The sequence below is a fragment of the Globicephala melas genome, chromosome 1, assembly GCF_963455315.2.
Source record: "Globicephala melas chromosome 1, mGloMel1.2, whole genome shotgun sequence".
In the NCBI taxonomy this organism is placed as follows: domain Eukaryota; kingdom Metazoa; phylum Chordata; class Mammalia; order Artiodactyla; family Delphinidae; genus Globicephala; species Globicephala melas.
In genome coordinates, this window is record NC_083314.1 from 79,213,697 (window position 1) to 79,232,836 (window position 19,140).

Sequence of the window (19,140 nt, forward strand, 5' to 3'; positions counted from 1 at the left end):
CCCGTGTGCCACAACTACTGAAGCCCATGCGCCTAGAGCCCGTGCTCTGCAACAAGAAGCCACAGCAATGAGAAGCCTGCACACCACAACAAAGAGTAGCCCCCACTCACCGCAACTAGAGAAGCCCACACAGCAATGAAGACCCAACGCAGCCAAAAATAAATAAATAAATGATTTTAAAAAAACTTTAAAAAAGCCCACCAAATCATATTGGGATTCTAATTGAATCTAATTGAAATTACATTAAATATATACATTAATTTTGGGAGAATATTTTATGATAGTAAATAAATTCCTAAAACATGATTCAAACCGGTAAAGGAAATGATTAATAAATTTGATATCAAAATTTAAAAAAAATTTATGACCCAAGATACTATTACAAAGTAAAATATAAGTGACAGGGAAACAAATACACTCTAATTCGGAACACTTTTACATATCAATAGGAAAAACATAACCAATCCTAAGAAAATGAGGAAATAATATAAATAACAATGTATAGGAAAGACATCCAAATGATAAATTAAAATATAAAAGATCCTCACTTAACAAAACACAAGTTAAAATATGGAGATACTATTTTTTCACCAGTAAGATTATCAGAAATGAATTATTTGGCAATATCAACTGTTGGAGAAGGTATGGGGGAAGGTACTTTTATAGACTGCTGATGGGAGTGTACGTTGAAGCAGGCACTTTGAAAACAACTTGATAGCATCTAATAAAATTGAAAACTATACATGCTAACTGACTGTATGACCTATAGACAATCACACATATGCACAAGGAAACAGATTCAAGGATGTTTATTGAAGCATTATTTGTAATAGCAAAGAATTGGAAACCATCTAAATGCCCATCAAAGGGGAAATGAATAAATTAAATACAATGTATTTATTACAAATAAACACTACAAGGTGGCTAAAGAGAAAGAACCTAACATATAACACATTGTTGTGTGAAAAGGGCAAACCACAGAATGATATGAATGATGTGATACCATTTGTGTTAATTTAAACACACGAAATACACTAGGCATGTATATATAATGGGCTAATGGGCTCATGATGGCGGTTGAAAGTGACTGTTACATAATCTTATTTATAATGACACTCCAGGGCAAAATTCAAGGAATATCTGAAAAATGTCCAAGCAATAAAAGATTTGGAAATTCCCTGGTGGTCCAGTGGTTAGGACTCCATGCTTCCACTACAGGGGGCAAGGGTTCAATCCCTGGTGGGGAATTAAGATCACACAAGCCACGTGGCACAGTCAAACACAAAAACAAACAAACAAACAAAAAAGATCAAGAAAATCTGCCAATCAAAATGGAATTAAAGCAGAAAGTATGCTTTGCTGGAGTGAGGGGAATAACTTGGTCCCTGGAGAGGAAAATAGAGTTGGAAGAAGTTATAATGAGATTTTTGCTTTACTGTAATTTTTAAAAAAGAATATGTATAATTATTGCTTCTGTAATTAATTTTTAAGGTGTACATAAGACTTTTGGTTTTAAGATGGTAAAGCAAGAATGTCTTATCCTAAAAATCTTAGAATTTGGAGGCAACGGCTACCTTGAAAGTCTGGGCTGAGATGGACATGCTGAAAATTCTGATTTAAATATAAACAGCATCACCAGGGATCACTAGATATTTGAGGAAAGACTCCAACATGAAAGAGAAAGAAACCCCCTCCTCAATCAAACAGAAAAATATATCTCACCATTCCTACGTATATATACTCAAGAGAAATGAAAACATATGTCCATAGGAAAACTAGTTCACAGATGTTCATAGTAGCATTATTCATAATCGCTAAAAAGTGGAAACAACCCATATGTCAATCAACTGATGAAAGGATAAACAAAATGTGGTATAGCCAAACAATGGAATATTATTTGGCCATGAAATATAATGAAGTACTAATGCATGCTACAATGTGGATGGACCTTGAAATCATCATGCAAAGTGAAATAATCCAGACAAAGAAGGCCACATATTATATGGTTCCATTTATATAAAATGTCCAGAAAAAACAAATCTATAGATGAGTGGTTGCCTAGGGCTGGGGGTGGAGAATGGAAAGTGGCTGCTAATGAATATCATTTTCTTTTTGAGATTATGAAAATATTCTAAAATTAAATTGTGTTGATGATTGCATCACCTGTGAATATATTAAAAACCACTGAACTGTACACTTTATTTCTTTCTTTCTTTCAGATTTAAGGCTTTTATTTTTTCACACCCACGCAAGCCTGGGCAGTTGACCCATCCTGCCCCCAAGCCCCCTACCCTTCATAATGAGAAGAAATATTTACTTTCACTCCACAGCTCAGGGAGTACCTAAGCTTTGGCAGCGGCCTTGTAATGGGTCAGAGTGCGGGCGGAAGGGTCAGTGGTGCTAGTCTACCTGGGCATCCAGTAATGAGGCAGCCAGTCCGCGCACCTCGGATAGTGGCATTCAAAGATCTGATGGTAGTAATAGCCTTCTTTCGTTTTGGGAGTACTGACGGGAAATTTTGGGCTGCGCTTGCCATCGCTGCATCATCAACCTGATGGTCAATGTATTCCTGTTAAATCCTAAACCAGGAATTCTTAACTGAGGTTATTCCATCACTGAAGGCTTCTTTTTGTCACCAGAGGATCTCTTTAGGTATCAGACTGGAGTCCTCAAACGTCTCTCTCAGGAGATGTTTTTCTATCCCGTTCTTGGGGATTCCCATATCTGGTGGCAGAGACAAGTAATAGGAAGAAAATCGATGATCCAGGAAGCGGACTCTCAGTTCAAGGCCATGGGCAGCAGTAGTTCGATCTGCTCAGAGAACATCAAACAAATAGAGTTCCTTCAGAAGCCGCTCACTCTCCTCCTCGGCCTTCTCAGGGGAAGGAGCCTTGTGAAAATATATGTAACCCTGTGTAAGTTCATCTGAACCTTCTCCAGAGAAGATCACCACGCTATCCGTGTTCTTCGGAATGTACTTTGAAATTAAGTACCTACTGAAGCATGGACTGTTGTAATACCATAATATCAAGGAAATAGCAAGGAAATGTAGTATTTCCTTGATGTAATATAAAGGAAAATAGGACTTCATCCAGGACCTGAATGCCTTCCTCAGAGTTAAAGAGGACTTCATGGTGTTCGCTCGCAATGATTTGCCACCTTTCTAGCAGCTAGTAAATCGGGACTATCTTCCATGCCAATCGCAAATGTCTGGAGAGGATACTGTACTTGGGCCTCTTTTAGCTGCTTCAACAGGATGGCAGCAACCAAACTGGAAACCAAGCCACCTGATAAAAGGCAGCCAATCCTTCTGTCCATTATCAAACGTTTCTTAATGGCATTGTCAAAAAGGATTCGTAGGTTGTTCTTCACAGTTTCTATCTCAAAACCTGGGAAGAGTTTCTCCACGCTGTCACACAGGGCATGCAGAGGCTCATCTCTACAGCGATGATATTTAACCATTTCCACTGATGCTACTTTGCCATTTGGCTTTAAATCCAAAACTTCATAGTGTCCTGGGAGAAAAAGCTCCACTTTTTTAAAAGGAGTCATAGAGTGCTTCAAGGTAATGAGACCTTTAGCTTCTGAACACATGGCCAAAAGTCCATCTTCTGTCCCGGCTTTAAACAAAGGTCTGACTCCATAGGTATCTCTGCCCAAGAACACTTTCTTATTGACAGTATCCAGTAAAATAAATGCAAATACCCCATCCGACATACAAACTGTTTGCTCAATTCCTCATTTGTCATAAAGATGAAAGATTATCTCACCATCCACGTTGGTCTGGTATTCAAATTCAAAATGGTGTTGCAGCTCCTTGTGGTTGTAGATTTCACTGTTGTAACAGAGCCACAAGTAAGGATATTACTTCACTCAAATTGGCTGCATTCCAAACAGCTGGTCAACCACCACAAACCGGTGAAATTCAAAGCAGCAGTTGGTGTATCCACTGACATTCTCAAAAAGAAATGCATCTAGACCTCTGTGTGCAATCTTCATAGCACTCAGACACTGAACAGAAAGGCAGTCGTCGCTGCCAAAGAGGGCCCAAATGCCACACATGGTGCAATGGAGCTACGGGCTCTCTCCAAGTGACTTATTCAAATACGATCACAGAAATTCTGGGCTCCATTGGGGTGGGCGGGTGTGAGGTGAGCAGGCTGCGACTTGCGGGCTCTGTACACTTTAAATGGATTAATTTTATGGTATGTGAATTACATCTCAATAAAGCTGTTTTATAAAGTCATCTAAAAAGAAGCAAAGATTTTGGAGAGCAAAGGGGAAAACTTCAGCCCTCCTCCTTTCTTTTTTTTTTTTTTTTAACATCTTTATTGGAGTATAATTGCTTTACAATGGTGGGTTAGTTTCTGCTTTATAACAAAGTGAATCAGTTATACATATACATATGTTCCCATATCTCTTCCCTCTTGCGTCTCCCTCCCTCCCACCCTCCCTATCCCACCCCTCTAGGTGGTCACAAAGCACCAAGATGATCTCCCTGTGCTATGCGGCTGCTTCCCACTAGCTATTTTACGTTTGGTAATGTATATATGTCCATGCCACTCTCTCGCTTTGTCACAGCTTACCCTACCCCCTCCCCATATCCTCAAGTCCATTCTCTAGTAGGTCTGTGTCTTTATTCCTGTCTTACCCCTAGGTTCTTCATGACATTTTTATCCCTTAAATTCCATATATATGTGTTAGCATACAGTATTTGTCTTTCTCTTTCTGACTTACTTCACTCTGTATGACAGACTCTAGGTCCATCCACCTCATTACAAATAGCTCAATTTCGTTTCTTTTCATGGCTGAGTAATATTCCATTGTATATATGTGCCACATCTTCTTTATCCATTCATCTGATGATGGACACTTAGATTGTTTCCATCTCCTGGCTATTGTAAATAGAGCTGCAATGAACATTTTGGTACATGACTATTTTTGAATTATGGTTTTCTCAGGGTATATGTCCAGTAGTGGGATTGCTGGGTCATATGGTAGTTCTATTTGTAGTTTTTTAAAGAACCTCCATACTGTTCTCCATAGTGGCTGTACCAATTCACATTCCCACCAGCAGTGCAAGAGGGTTCCCTTTTCTCCACACCCTCTCCAGCATTTATTGTTTCTAGATATTTGATGATGGCTATTCTGACTGGTGTGAGATGATATCTCATTGTAGTTTTGATTTGGATTTCTCTAATGATTAATGATGTTGAGCATTCTTTCATGTGTTTGTTGGCAGTCTGTATATCTTCTTTGGAGAAATGTCTATTTAGGTCTTCTGCCCATTTTTGGATTGGGTTGTTTGTTTTTTTTTACTGATCTGCATGAGCTGCTTGTAAATTTTGGAGATTAATCCTTTGTCAGTTGCTTCATTTGCAAATATTTTCTCCCATTCTGAGGGTTGTCTTTTTGTCTTGTTTATGGTTTCCTTTGCTGTACAAAAGTTTTGAAGTTTCATTAGGTCCCATTTGTTTATTTTTGTTTTTATTTCCATTTCTCTAGGAGGTGGGTCAAAAAGGATCTTGCTGTGATTTATGTCATAGAGTGTTCTGCCTATGTTTTCCTCTAAGAGTTTGATAGTTTCTGGCCTTACATTTAGGGCTTTAATCCATTTTGAGCTTATTTTTCTGTATGGTGTTAGGGAGTGTTCTAATCTCATACTTTTACATGTACCTGTCCAGTTTTCCCAGCACCACTTATTGAAGAGGCTGTCCTTTCTCCACTGTACATTCCTGCCTCCTTTATCAAAGATAAGGTGACCATATGCGTGTGGGTTTATCTCTGGGCTTTCTATCCTGGTCCATTGATCTTTCTGTTTTTGTGCCAGTACCATACTGTCTTGATTACTGTAGCTTTGTAGTATAGTCTGAAGTCAGGGAGCCTGATTCCTCCAGCTCCGTTTTTCGTTCTCAAGATTGCTTTGGCTATTCAGGGTCTTTTGTGTTTCCATACAAATTGTGAAATTTTTTGTTCTAGTTCTGTGAAAAATGCCAGTGGTAGTTTGATAGGGATTGCATTGAATCTGGAGATTGCTTTGGGTAGTAGAGTCATTTTCACAATGTTGATTCTTCCAATCCAAGAACATGGTATATCTCTCCATCTATTTGTATCATCTTTAATTTCTTTCATCAGTGTCTTATAATTTTCTGCATACAGGTCTTTTGTCTCCCTAGGTAGGTTTATTCCTAGATATTTTATTCTTTTTGTTGCAATGGTAAATGGGAGTGTTTTCTTGATTTCACTTTCAGATTTTTCATCATTAGTGTATAGGAATGCCAGAGATTTCTGTGCATTAATTTTGTATCCTGCTACTTTACCAAATTCATTGATTAGTTCTCGTAGTTTTCTGGTAGTTTTAGGATTCTCTATGTATAGTATCATGTCATCTGCAAACAGTGACAGCTTTACTTCTTTTCTGACTTGGATTCCTTTTATTTCCTTTTCTTCTCTGATTGCTGTGGCTAAAACTTCCAAAACTATGTTGAATAAGAGTGGTGAGAGTGGGCAACCTTGTCTTGTTCCTGATCTTAGTGGAAATGCTTTCAGTTTTTTACCATTGAGGATGATGTTGGCTGTGGGTTTGTCATGTATGGCCTTTATTGTGTTGAGGAAATTTCCCTCTATGCCTACTTTCTGCAGGGTTTTTATCATAAATGGGTGCTGAATTTTGTCGAAAGCTTTCTCTGCATCTATTGAGATGATCATATGGTTTTTCTCCTTCAATTTGTTAATATGGTGTATCACGTTGATTGATTTGCGTATATTGAAGAATCCTTGCATTCCTGGAATAAACCCCACTTGATCATGGTTTATGATCCTTTTAATGTGCTGTTGGATTCTGTTTGCTAGTATTTTGTTGAGGATTTTTGCATCTATGTTCATCAGTGATATTGGCCTGTAGTTTTCTTTCCTTGTGACATCCTTGTCTGGTTTTGGTAACAGGGTGATGGTGGCCTCGTAGAATGAATTTGAGGGTGTTCCTCCCTCTGTTATATTTTGGAAGAGTTTGAGAAGGATAGATGTTAGCTCTTCTCTAAATGTTTGATAGACTTCACCTGTGAAGCCATCTGGTCCTGGGTTTTTGTTTGTTGGAAGATTTTTAATCACAGTTTCAATTTCATTACTTGTGAATGGTCTGTTCATATTTTCTGTTTCTTCCTGGTTCAGTCTTGGGAGGCTATACCTTTCTAAGAGTTTTCCATTTCTTCCAGGTTGTCCATTTTATTGGCATAGAGTTGATTGTAGTAGTTTCTTAGGATGCTTTGTATTTCTGCGGAGTCTGTTGTAACTTCTCCTTTTTCATTTCTAATTTTATTGATTTGAGTCCTCTCCCTCTTTTTTTGATGAGTCTGACTAATGGTTTATCAATTTTGTTTATCTTCTCAAAGAACCAGCTTTTAGTTTTATTGATCTTTGCTATTGTTTTCTTTGTTTCTATTTCATTTATTTCTGCTCTGATCTTTATGATTTCTTTCCTTCTGCTAACTTTGGGTTTTGTTTGTTCTTCTCTCTCTAGTTCCTTTAGGCATAAGTTTAGATTGTTTACCTGAGATTTTTCTTGTCTCTTGAGGTAGGCTTGTATAGCTATAAACTTCCCTCTTAGAACTGCTTTTGCTGCATCCCATAGGTTTTGGATCGTCGTGTTTTCATTGTCATTTGTCTCTAGGTATTTTTTGATTTCCTCTTTGATTTCTTCAGTGATCTCTTGGTTGTTTAGTAACGTATTATTTAGCCTCAATGTGTTTGTGTTTTTTACGTTTTTTTCCCTGTAATTCATTTATAATCTCATAGCATTGTGGTCAGAAAAGCTGCTTGATATGATTTCAATTTTCTTAAATTTACTGAGGCTTGATTTGTGACCCAAGATGGATCTATCCTGGAGAATGTTCCATGTGCACTTGAGAAGAAAGTGTAATCTGCTGTTTTTGGATGGAATATCCTATAAATATCAATTAAATCTATCTGGTCTATTGTGTCATTTAAGCTTCTGTTTCCTTATTTATTTTCATTTTGGAGGATCTCTCCATTGGTGTAAGTGAGGTGTTAAAGTCCTCCACTATTATTGTGTTACTGTCGATTTCCTCTTTTAGAGCTGTTAGCAATTGCTCTATGTATTGAGGTGCTCCTATGTTGGGTGCATATATATTTATAATTGTTATATCTTCTTGGATTGATCCCTTGATCATTTTGTAGTGTCCTTCCTTGTCTCTTGTAACAGTCTTTATTTTAAAGTGTATTTTATCTGATATGAGTATAGCTACTCCAGCTTTCTTTTGATTTCCATTTGCATGGAATATCTTTTTCCATCCCCTCACTTTCAGTCTGTATGTGTCCCTAGGTCTGAAGTGGGTCTCTTGTAGACAGCATATATATGGGTCTTGTTTTTGTATCCATTCAGAAAGCCTGTGTCTTTTGGTTGGAGTATTTTCTTCTCTTGTGTTTCCCACTTCGAGAAGTTCCTTTAACATTTGTTGTAGAGCTGGTTTGGTGGTGCTGAATTCTCTTAGCTTTTGCTTGTCTGTTTGATTTCTCCATCGAATCTAAATGAGATCCTTGCCGGGTAGAGTAATCTTGGTTGTAGGTTCTTCCCTTTCATCACTTAAGTATATCATGCCACTCCCTTCTGGCTTATAGAGTTTCTGCTGAGAAATCAGCTGTTAACCTTATGGGAGTTCCCTTGTATATTATTTTCCATTTTTCCTTTGCTGCTTTCAATAATTTTTCTTTGTCTTTAATTTCTGCCAATTTGATTACATGCCGATGCGTCTTGGTGTGTTTCTCCTTGGGTTTATCCTGTATGGGACTCACTGCGCTTCCTGGACTTGGGTGGCTATTTCCTTTCCCATGTTAAGGAAGTTTTCGACTATAATCTCTTCAAATATTTTCTCTGGTCCTTTCTCTCTCTGTTCTCCTTCTATGACCCCTATAATGCGAATGTTGTTGCATTTAATGTTGTCCCAGAGGTCTCTTAGGCTGTCTTCATTTCTTTTCATTCTTTTTTCTTTATTCTGTTCCGTAGCAGTGAATTCCACCATTCTGTCTACCAGATCGCTTATCTGTTCTTCTGCCTCAGTTATTCTGCTATTGATTCCTTCTAGTGTAGTTTTCATTTCAGTTATTGTATTGTTTATCTCTGTTTGTTTTTTCTTTAATTCTTCTAGGTCTTTGTTAAACATTTCTTGCATCTTCTCAATCTTTGCCTCCTTTCTTTTTCCGAGGTCCTGGATCATCTTCACTATCATTATTCTGAATTCTTTTTCTGGAAGGTTTCCTATCTTCACTTCATTTAGTTGTTTTTCTGGGCTTTTATCTTGTTCCTTCATCTGGTACATAAGCCCTCTACCTTTTCATCTTGTCTGTCTTTCTGTGAATGTGGTTTTTGTTCCACAGGCTGCAGGATTGTAGTTCTTCTTGCTTCTGCTGTCTGCCCTCTGGTGGATGAAGCTATCTAAGAGGCTTGTGTAAGCTTCCTGATGGGAGGGACTGGTGGTGTGTAGAGCTGACTGTTGCTCTGGTGGGCAGAGCTCACTAGAGCTCTGATCTGCCTGACTGTTGATGGGTGGGGCTGGGTTCCCTCCCTGTTGGTTGTTTTGCCTGAGGCAACCCAACACTGGAGTCTACCTGGGCTCTTTGGTGGGGCTAATGACAGACTCTGGGAAGGCTCACGCCAAGGAGTACTTCCCAGGACTTCTGCTGCCAGTGTCATTGGCCCCACGGTGTCAGCTCTGTATTTCTTAAAAGTCTCTTGTTTGCGTCCCTTAGAGCATCCTGTCACTTTCAAGATCACGGTCCCACTTAACTTTCTCTGCCTTTCTGGATCTCCCAGAGAGTACCTGCAGGTCCCCAAGTTGTAGCTAGTAGTGTTTCGGAACCTCAGGGAATACAGCCTTTCTCTGGGGGCCGCTGAAGAGCCCCTCTGCTGAGAGTACCACAGGTCTTCCTGGGACACCTCCATCCTCTCTACACAGCCATCTGTAAGCTTGGCCCAGGAGAACGCGTAGGGAACTTGCGGGTCTCAGCCGGCAGTGCAAGGCAAGTCCACATCCTCCAAAGAGGCCACCTTCACCTCCCGGGCAGGGGGCGCCACGCTGCAGGCGCAGCTCAGGAGCAGGAGCTAGAGGCCGCGCGCCATGGCTGAGGGCTGCCCGCCCGGGACCGTGGTGCGTGCCTCCACTTGTAGTTGTGCCCCACCGGCGCTTCTTTGTGCTTTTTTTTTTTTTTTTTTTTTTTGGCTGTACGCGGGCCTCTCACCGCCGCAGCCCCTCCCGCCGCAGAGCACGGGATTCCCCCCAGACCGGGGCACGAACCCACGTCCCCCGCATCGGCAGGCGGACCCCCAACCACTGCGCCACCAGGGAAGCCCTCTTTGTGCTTTTGATTTGCATTTCCCTGGTGATGAGTGATGCTGAGCACCTTTTCATGTGCCTGTTGGCCATCTGTATGTCTTCTTTGGAAAAATGTCTATTCAGATTCTTTGCCCATTTATTAATGAGATTGTTTGGGTTTTTGCAGTTAAGTTGTATGAGCTCTTTATAAATTTTGGACATTAACCTCTTATCAGATAGATGATTTACAAGTATCTTCTCCCATTCCGTAGGTTACCTTTTCATTTTGATGGTTTCTTTCTCTGTGCAATAGTTCATTTCTTCTTACTGCTGCATCTACCATGGTGTGGATGCACCACAGTTTATTCAATCACATACTGCCGAACATCTGGATTGTTTCTGACTAGTTTTTGGCTATTACAAATAAAACTGGTATAAACATTCCTGTACTGTTCTCATTTTCACAACTGAGCCTGAGGCTGTCACTGGTATTTATGACTTTCCTCTGTTGCTTCTCATTCCTTTGTCTTAATAATAGCTAACATTTATAGAGTGTTTACTACATGCCAGACCCTGTTCTATGTGTTTTATAAGTGTTAATTCTCAAAATAACCGTTTGAGATATGAACTATTATTATCCCCATGTTACAGGTGTGGAAACTAAAGTAGACACAGGTACACAGCCAGCATGTGTTAGCACTCAGATTTAAATCCATGTAGTCTGGTACCCGAGCTCAGGCTCTAAACCACTATGTTATACAGGCAGGACTTAAGATGGTTGGGTTCTTTTCTCATGGAGTGACTTAAACCTTCACTCCTGGAGGATAACTAGCTGTTATCTTGCTTCTGCTGGTTTAGTCTTCTGTTAACTTTAACCATTGGACATGATGGTATATGATATCCCTGGGGTGCCGCTGGGTTGCACACATCCTCCTCTCTGACCCTGCTGTGTAACAGTAACCTTATTTTCTCTAAATCATCAGTATCAATCATCCCAGCTAACGTCTTATTCCCCTTCTTTGCCTGTTTACTCAATGGCTTAAAAAGCCCCAAATGGCCAGGTTTCTGTCTCACGTTCCAGTGCAATGGGCCTATTGGTGTCTCCTCTTTGTGGAAGCAAACCTCCTTGGGATACCAAACCTCTAAACCAGCAAAGCCCAGAGTCATGGGGCTACACGCAAAAATGTTGTGGGTTATTAGGTGTAGTAGTTAGAGGCCCCACTCCCACCTCTATCTCCCTCTTCCTGGGGCCACCATGTATCCTGGCTAAGAAAGAAATGGTACCATAGAATTGCTGCTGGTTCAGAGCATACACTGCACTCTACTCTGGGGTCAGCACTCCATTCTCAGAGGGTTTTGCCATAACTCAGTCTCTACAAAGCCAACTCCTTCTGAGGGATGGAGTACATAAGACTCATGACTCCCATGGGCCTTCCAGGGTAAAGAACATGGACTCTGGAGCCAAACTGTTTGGATTCATATATTGGCCTCACCACTCACTTACCTACTGTGACTTTGAGCCATTTATAAAACTTCTCTGTAACTCAGTTTCCTTATCTGTAAAATGGAGATAATAATGGTATTTAGCTTAATATGGTTTCTGTGAAGATTAGATGAGCTAATGAAATGGAGGAGGACACTATGGTCCTTCCCCACCATGTCCTCCGCCTGCCTCTTGTCTGTGGAAAATCTTTAGCCAAAGAATAAGTTTAATCAGAGAAGTGAGAAAATGCAGAAGCAAAGAAAAGCAGTCAAACAGGACAAAACAATAATAGTTTAGTCTGTAAGCAAAGTCAAGGACCTTTAGTTCCTTCTCAAAGGCTGTAGATAACATTCAGAGCCATATCCTGTGAGCTGTCTTTTAGATACTGAAACCCCCAGCAGGTGGAAGAAGTTAACTACATGATGACCAGACTGTAGCCTTGACATAAGATGCCACAGTTCCAAGAATTGGCCTCAAGGAAATGGGAACAAACCAACCCTGGAATTGAAGATTAACTGTACTTAAGACAATCTAGGGACTTCCCTGGTGGTCCATTGGGTAAAGACTCCACTCTCCCAATGCAGGGAGCCCAGGTTCGATCCCTGGTCCGGGAACTAGATCCCGCATGCATGCTGCAACGAAGATCCCACGTGCTGTAACTAAGACCAGGCACAGCCACAACAATAAATAAATATATTTTTTTAAATCAAGACGACGCTTGTCAGACCACCGCATGACCAATTTCAAGATGACTGTCAGAGCTGACTGTGCTGTTTCTGCATGTAGCCCCTCCCTACATCTATAAAAGCTCTTGCCCACTGATTGTCAGTGGGCGTGGAGGGGAGGGGAGGGGAGGGGAGGGGGCGGGGAGGGGGAGGGGGAATCCGCCCTACCCCCCACCCCCCGCCCCCGGTTTCCAGCTTCCAAAATAAAGCAAACTTTCCTTTCCACCAACTTGCCTCTTTATGGACTTTTGAGCACTGAGCAGCTGGACCCCACTTTTGGTTACACTAATACTTGCAGAGCACTTCGCGTGCTAGACACCGTCAACACTCTTTCACTGTACAGTGAGATCTTGGTCAGAAGCCACGCGTGTGGGGAGCCACGATAGCGTATGAGGCATCTGGAATGTCCACAGATGGTAGGGGGTGGGCAGATGTATGGGAGTAGGGAAAATAAATCCAAGGCTTAAAAATGCATAATTGCCTTCTAGAGAGAACAAATTTCTGCCCCTTCCTTGTTGGAGGAGAGCTAACATAAGCACCCTTCATCAAGTAGGTGGGCTGAATTGGTAGCTTTTGTGGGCCAAGCTGACCTTCAGCAGTAGCCCCCACTAGGTCTGACTTGGTAAGGGGCGGTCCATCCTGTGAAGGCCACATACAGCCTGTGTCCTTGCCACCACAGCTGTTTGGTTCATAGAATGTCTCAGGGAGAAACAGAATGACGCCCATAAAGCGGGTTCACCTTACCCATCTGACCACCAGGAGCAGCCTCTAGGGAGACGACCCTGTGGTGAGTGGCTCTACTAGACACAAATGTTCTTGTGTTCTGGGGCCCTCCTAAGAGGTCCATTCACAAGACTTCTTCCCAAACCTCTTTTCCCCAACCCTCTGATTTTGTTCCATCTACGTTTGTCCACCCAGCCAAATCACTGACCTTGCACATGAATCAGTATAGATCCTCTGTGTCTTCTCCCAAAAGAGCCAATGATGTATTCTACTTGAAATTTTACCCATTGGAGGATTTTCTTTCTCCATTAACTTCCAGGATCATCTCTCAGAAGGGTTTTACTATTTTTTTTCAATGAAGAGGCATTTGTTAATTATGTACAATTTAAGAAAAAGACCACTGAGTCTCTAGATTTGAAAGTAAATATCTTATAAAATTCCAGGGAATTCCTTGGCGGTCGGTGGTTGTCTCCGCACTTCCACTGCCGGGGATCCGGGTCCCATCCTTAGTCGGGGAAATAAGATCCCGCAAGCCACGTGGCTCAGCCAAAATAAATAAATGAATAAATAAATAAATAAAGCTCCATCCAAAAAAAAATTCCATGCTAAAAACTTCTGCTTTCCTAAGGGTTAAAACATTTTTAAATTGTGGTAAAAAACCTATAACATTAAATTTACTGTCTTAACCATTTTTAAATGTACAGTTCAATAGTGCTAAGTATATTCACGTTGTTGTGCAATAGATCTCTAGAACTTTTTCTCAGAAGCACTTTGTTACCGCAATAATAACAGGAACACTTAGTGCATGGACTATTCAAAGAGTTTTACATACATTACGTTATTTAATTTTTAAACCAACCTACGAGGTTAGGTATTTTTATTATCTCTCTTTTAGAGATAAGGAAACAGAGGTTCAGAGGGATTAAAACACTTGCCCAGGGCTTCCCTGGTGGCGCAGTGGTTGAGAGTCCACCTGCCGATGCAGGGGACGCGGGTTCGCGCCCACGTCCGGGAGGATCCCACATGCGGCGGAGCGGCTGGGCCCGTGAGCCATGGCCGCTGAGCCTGCGCGTCCGGAGCCTGTGCTCCGCAACAGGAGAGGCCACAACAGTGAGAAGCCCGCGTACCACAAAAAAACAAAACAAAAAAAAACACTTGCCCAAATTCATATAGCTAGGAACTAGTGGAACCAGAATTCAAATACAGGCAGTCTGGTTCTAGAATTCTTGCTATTAATCTTTTTTTTTTTTAACTGTGGTGGGTTTTTTTAACCATTTTAAAAAATTGAAGTATAGTTAATTTACAATGTTGTGTTAGTTTCAGGTATACAACAAAGTGATTCAGTTTTACATATAAATAAATAAATAAATATATATATATATTCTTTTTCAGATTCTTTTCCATTATAGGTTATTACAAGATATTGAATACAGTTCCCTGTGCTCTACAGTAGTACCTTGTTTATCTATTTAGAATTCTTGCTGTTAATCTCTTAATAATAAGCCACTTCTGGCTGGTGATGGTGTATGGTGCAGAGCCAGTCTCCTGCAATCCAAGTTGGAATTTTTTTTGTAATATTTATTTATTTATTTGTCTGTGTTGGGTCATAGTTGTGGCACACAGCATCTTCGTTGTGGCACGTGGGCTTCTCTCTAGTTGTGGCGCTCGGGCTCTAGAGCCACGGGCTCAGTAGTTGCGGCGCACGGGCTTAGTTGCCCCGCAGCATGTGGGATCTTAGTTCCCCGACCAGGGATTGAACCCGTGTCCCCTGCATCGGAAGGCAGATTCTTAACCACTGGACCACCAGGGAGGTCCCCTGGAATTATTTTTTTGTTTCCAGTGTCTTCATGCCTAACTTCTCCTGAAGCCACTGGAGTGGACTGAGGGAGGAGAGGTTATTTAGCAAGATATGGCAAGCTAGAAGGCACACCAGGGCATTCTGTGGCTCCTTTCTGCCTTTAGGATACTATCAGGCTCCAGCCAGCTCTATTTGAAGACGAGGAGCACCAGGGCTTGTGAGACCTTGGGCTGGCTGGGTGGATCAGATAATCCTCAGTTCATAAGGGGCTTGGCCCTATGTTTGGTTTCTACTGAGATCCAGAAACTCACAAGAAGCTATTTATCAAGAGAAGAACTGTTACTTGCTGAAGTTGGCTGGACCTCACCACCGCTTTGGGCCACCCTGGGGACTCTCCTTCTGGGACTTGCTTGCCACAGTCTCTAAGATCACCCCAGTACGTCAAGCACCACTGGATCCCCTGAGTCATAAGGCCCCAGTGACAGATGTGCCTGAACTGCAGCCAGGAGCAGCCGGAGAGCTTTCCTCGTCTGAGACCCCATTCTCAGAACGCAGCTTCTACCTCTCAAATTTCAAGTGCAGCCCTGGCTCCACCAGCATCATGGGACCCTAGGAGCTTCTGTAGCATGCTACCTACCCAAACACTTGCGTGCCCCCCCGCATCAACCAAAGCCCACTCCCCACTGTCCCTATTTCTCTGTGTCATTGTCCTCCTTCGGCACAGCTGGCTGTCCAAGACCGAGTCACATGCTTGCTACCAGCTGCAAGGGGACCTGGGACAGTGAGTATCTGGCCTTTTGGTTCCTGAAGTGGTTGGTGGGTTCTGTCTCCCACCAAACTTAAAAAGAGATGTATGTGCTGGCCAGACCCAAACAATAAAACACAAAAACAACCTATCCCAAGGAGCTGTGAAGATTATATGATTTACTACATTATTATAGCGTAGGAGTCACAGACACAGAGTCTAACGCCAACTGCCTGGGTTCACTTCCTGGGCTCTGCCGCTCACTAGCTGTATGACTTTGTCAAGTTACTTCCCTTTGGTATATGTAACTCCCTTATCTGTCAAGTGGACATGAGAGTGCTCATTTCACAGGGCTGTTATGAGGATTAAACACACAGAGCAGGGCTTCTCTGGTGGCACAGTGGTTAAGAATCCACCTGCCAATGCAGGGGACACGGGTTCAAGCCCTGGTCCGGGAAAATCCCACATGCCGGGGAGCAACTGAGTCCCCGAGCCACAACTACTGAAGCCCGTGCACCTAGAGCCGGTGCTCGGCAACAAAGAGAAGCTACCTCAGTGAGAAGCCTGCACACAGCAACGAAGACCCAATGCAGCCCAAAATAAATAAATTTTTAAAAATAAATAAATAAAACACACACAGAGCATGTAAAGAGCTTAGAGAAGTACCTGGCACAGGTAAGCTTTTATATGAGACGTGTGGTTCACGTCTCTTTGTTTGTCTTTAAGTCCTTAAAACAGCACCAAGGGCTTATTAAGCATTTAATAAGTGATGGCTGTTGTTGTTATTATCATTATTACCTGTGTCTTGCCTACTTGTCCAGGTATGTCTCTAGACTACATCCTGAAAGTGGAATTCCTAGGTAAAATGGTACACACAGTTTAACTTTTGATAGGTAGTGACAAATTGCATTTTGTTAATCAGGCACCAGCTGGTACTCTCACCAATCCTGAATGAGCATGCCCTTTTCCTCCTGTCTCACCAATACTGGATTTTAACTTTTAAAAGTTTTGCTCTTCTAATAAGAAACTGTGTTATTGTATTCTTTCATTATTTCAATTTTTAAATTATGTATGTATTTCAAGCTTACTATAAAACTTTTAAAACTCCATAACTGGCAGTCCAGTGGTTAAGACTTGGCACTTTCACTGCCAAGGGTGCAGGTTCAATCCCTGGTCGGGAAACTAAGACCCCACAAGCTGTGTGATGCAGCCAAATAAAAAAAATTTTAATTAAAAAAATAAAAATAGGGACTTCTTTGGTGGCACAGTGGTTGAGAATCCGCCTGCCAGTGCTGGGGACTGGAGTTCAAGCCCTGGTTCGGGAAGATGCCACATGCCGTGGAGCAACTAAGCCCGTGAACCACAACTACTGAGCCCACGTGCCACAACTACTGAAGCCCGCACGCCTAAAGCCCGTGCTCCGCAACAAGAGAAGCCACCGCAATGAGAAGCCCACGCACCACAATGAAGAGTGGCCCCCGCTCGCCACAACTAGAGAAAGCCTGCACACAGAAATGAAGACCCAATGCAGCCAAAAATAAATAAATAAATACATAAATTTATTTTAAAAAATTAAAAAACGTAATTGATATATAATGTAAAAATAAAAATTGCTCCCTATAATCCAATTCCTCAGAGGTAACCACTGTCAGTTACATTTGGTATGTTTGGTATAATAAAGGATGATTTATCTCTACAAATCCTTTTTTATGAACATATAAATACACATAGATATAACTTAAACATATATAATTTAAACTAGTTTAATATAAATTAAATTAATTTAAACAATTAATTAAATGGTTTAATTTAATATATAGTTTTAATTAAATAAGATTATACTATTTTTTGTTTTTTACCCCTTGACCATATTCCTTGGATATCCTTCCATATCAGTATATACAAAACTGTACATTATGACTGCTTGGTGTTCCATATTATTGATGTTACATAACGTATTTAACCATTTCCCCTACTGATTGTTTCCAACTTCTTGCTATTACAAACAATGTTGCAATGAACATTCTATTCACATATTTGTGTCCTTGTCTATATTGCATACTTGTCTTTCCACAGAGCAGATCATTAAAATGGATTTCCCTGTAAAATGTTGCTAGGTATTGCTAAATTGCCTTCTTAAAATGTTCACCATTTTATACTCTTGCCAATAAAATATAAGCATGACCTTTTCCCCACACTCCTTCCAACCTGAATATTATCAGCCTTTTTATTTTTGAAAGTCATGTCATATTGTGGTTTTAACAAGCATTTCTCTGATTACTAATGAGATTGGGTAACTCTTCTTATGTTTATAAAGCCATTTATCTTTCATTTTCATATTCTTGGCACATTTTTCTGTTGCACTGTCTTTTTCCAATTGATTTGTTGGAGATTTTGGATCTTGAGAGCAATCATTGTTTTTCAGTTTAAACTTTGCCTTTTAAACTTTGGTTGACTTTTGACAAGCTGAGATAGGAACTCTCACAGTATTCATTTCCCAAATAGCAATTATTAGTATTTCTACACATGCCTGTGACCCTGGGGAGATCCTAGTGGAAACAGCAGGTTAGATATGGTGTATAGAAGACAGAGAATCCAGGATATGCATGGAGACTTTTTCCCGGGCCTCCCTCTGATTCCAAGTAGAACTGAGGACATCTCTTCAAACCTTGGGACTCCTGTCTTTCTGGGGCACTGGGAGAAGTATCCCCTACTTTCTTCCCAGTCAGCTTCTTGGTGCCGAGGTGAGAAAGCAGAGGCCCTGGGCTCCCAAGGGAAGGAGAGGATTTGTTCCTGCCTGCCCTGAGTCTTCGTAGAGAAACTGTGACTCAGGAATATGACTCCAGGGACCAAAGGTCCTACCAGCCTCAAACGGAAGGGCTTTTATTTTCCTTTGGATATTTTATTTACAGTACTGTAACGTGTCCAAAATGAAGGCTTGATTAGGGGGGTTGATGGCTTAATTTGGGCCATTAACCAAGAATGATGCAATTGTTTCTTCCCAGGCTCTTAACTGAAAGGGTGCAAGCCAAGTGGGTCTCTGTAAAGGTGGAGATGATTGCATTAAAGCAATGGCTTTATGGCTCTTGTCTCAGCTCTTCTGGAGCCAGTCCTGGCACGGGAGGAAGGCTGTAGGGGAGGGCGGAGTGTGATGGCAAACTTTCACCTGTGTCTCTATAACCGACATTACCTTTTCTAGACTACATAACTGGTTTTCAAACCCACTTCACCTTTTCTTCTTGTAGATTAGATGTATTACAAGACACATAATATCTGTTCTAGTCAGACTCTTCATTTAAACAGAAAATCAAGTCTTCAGTAGGCAGAGGTTAAAGAGA

The 19,140-nt window shown here is 41.2% G+C and overlaps 1 pseudogene; it reads right to left on the bottom strand.

Moving 5' to 3' along the window:
- Positions 1–2,342: 2,342 nt before the first annotated feature.
- LOC115846941 (asparagine synthetase [glutamine-hydrolyzing]-like) lies at positions 2,343–4,062 on the bottom strand (annotated as a pseudogene).
- Between the last annotated feature and the right edge of the window lie 15,078 nt (positions 4,063–19,140).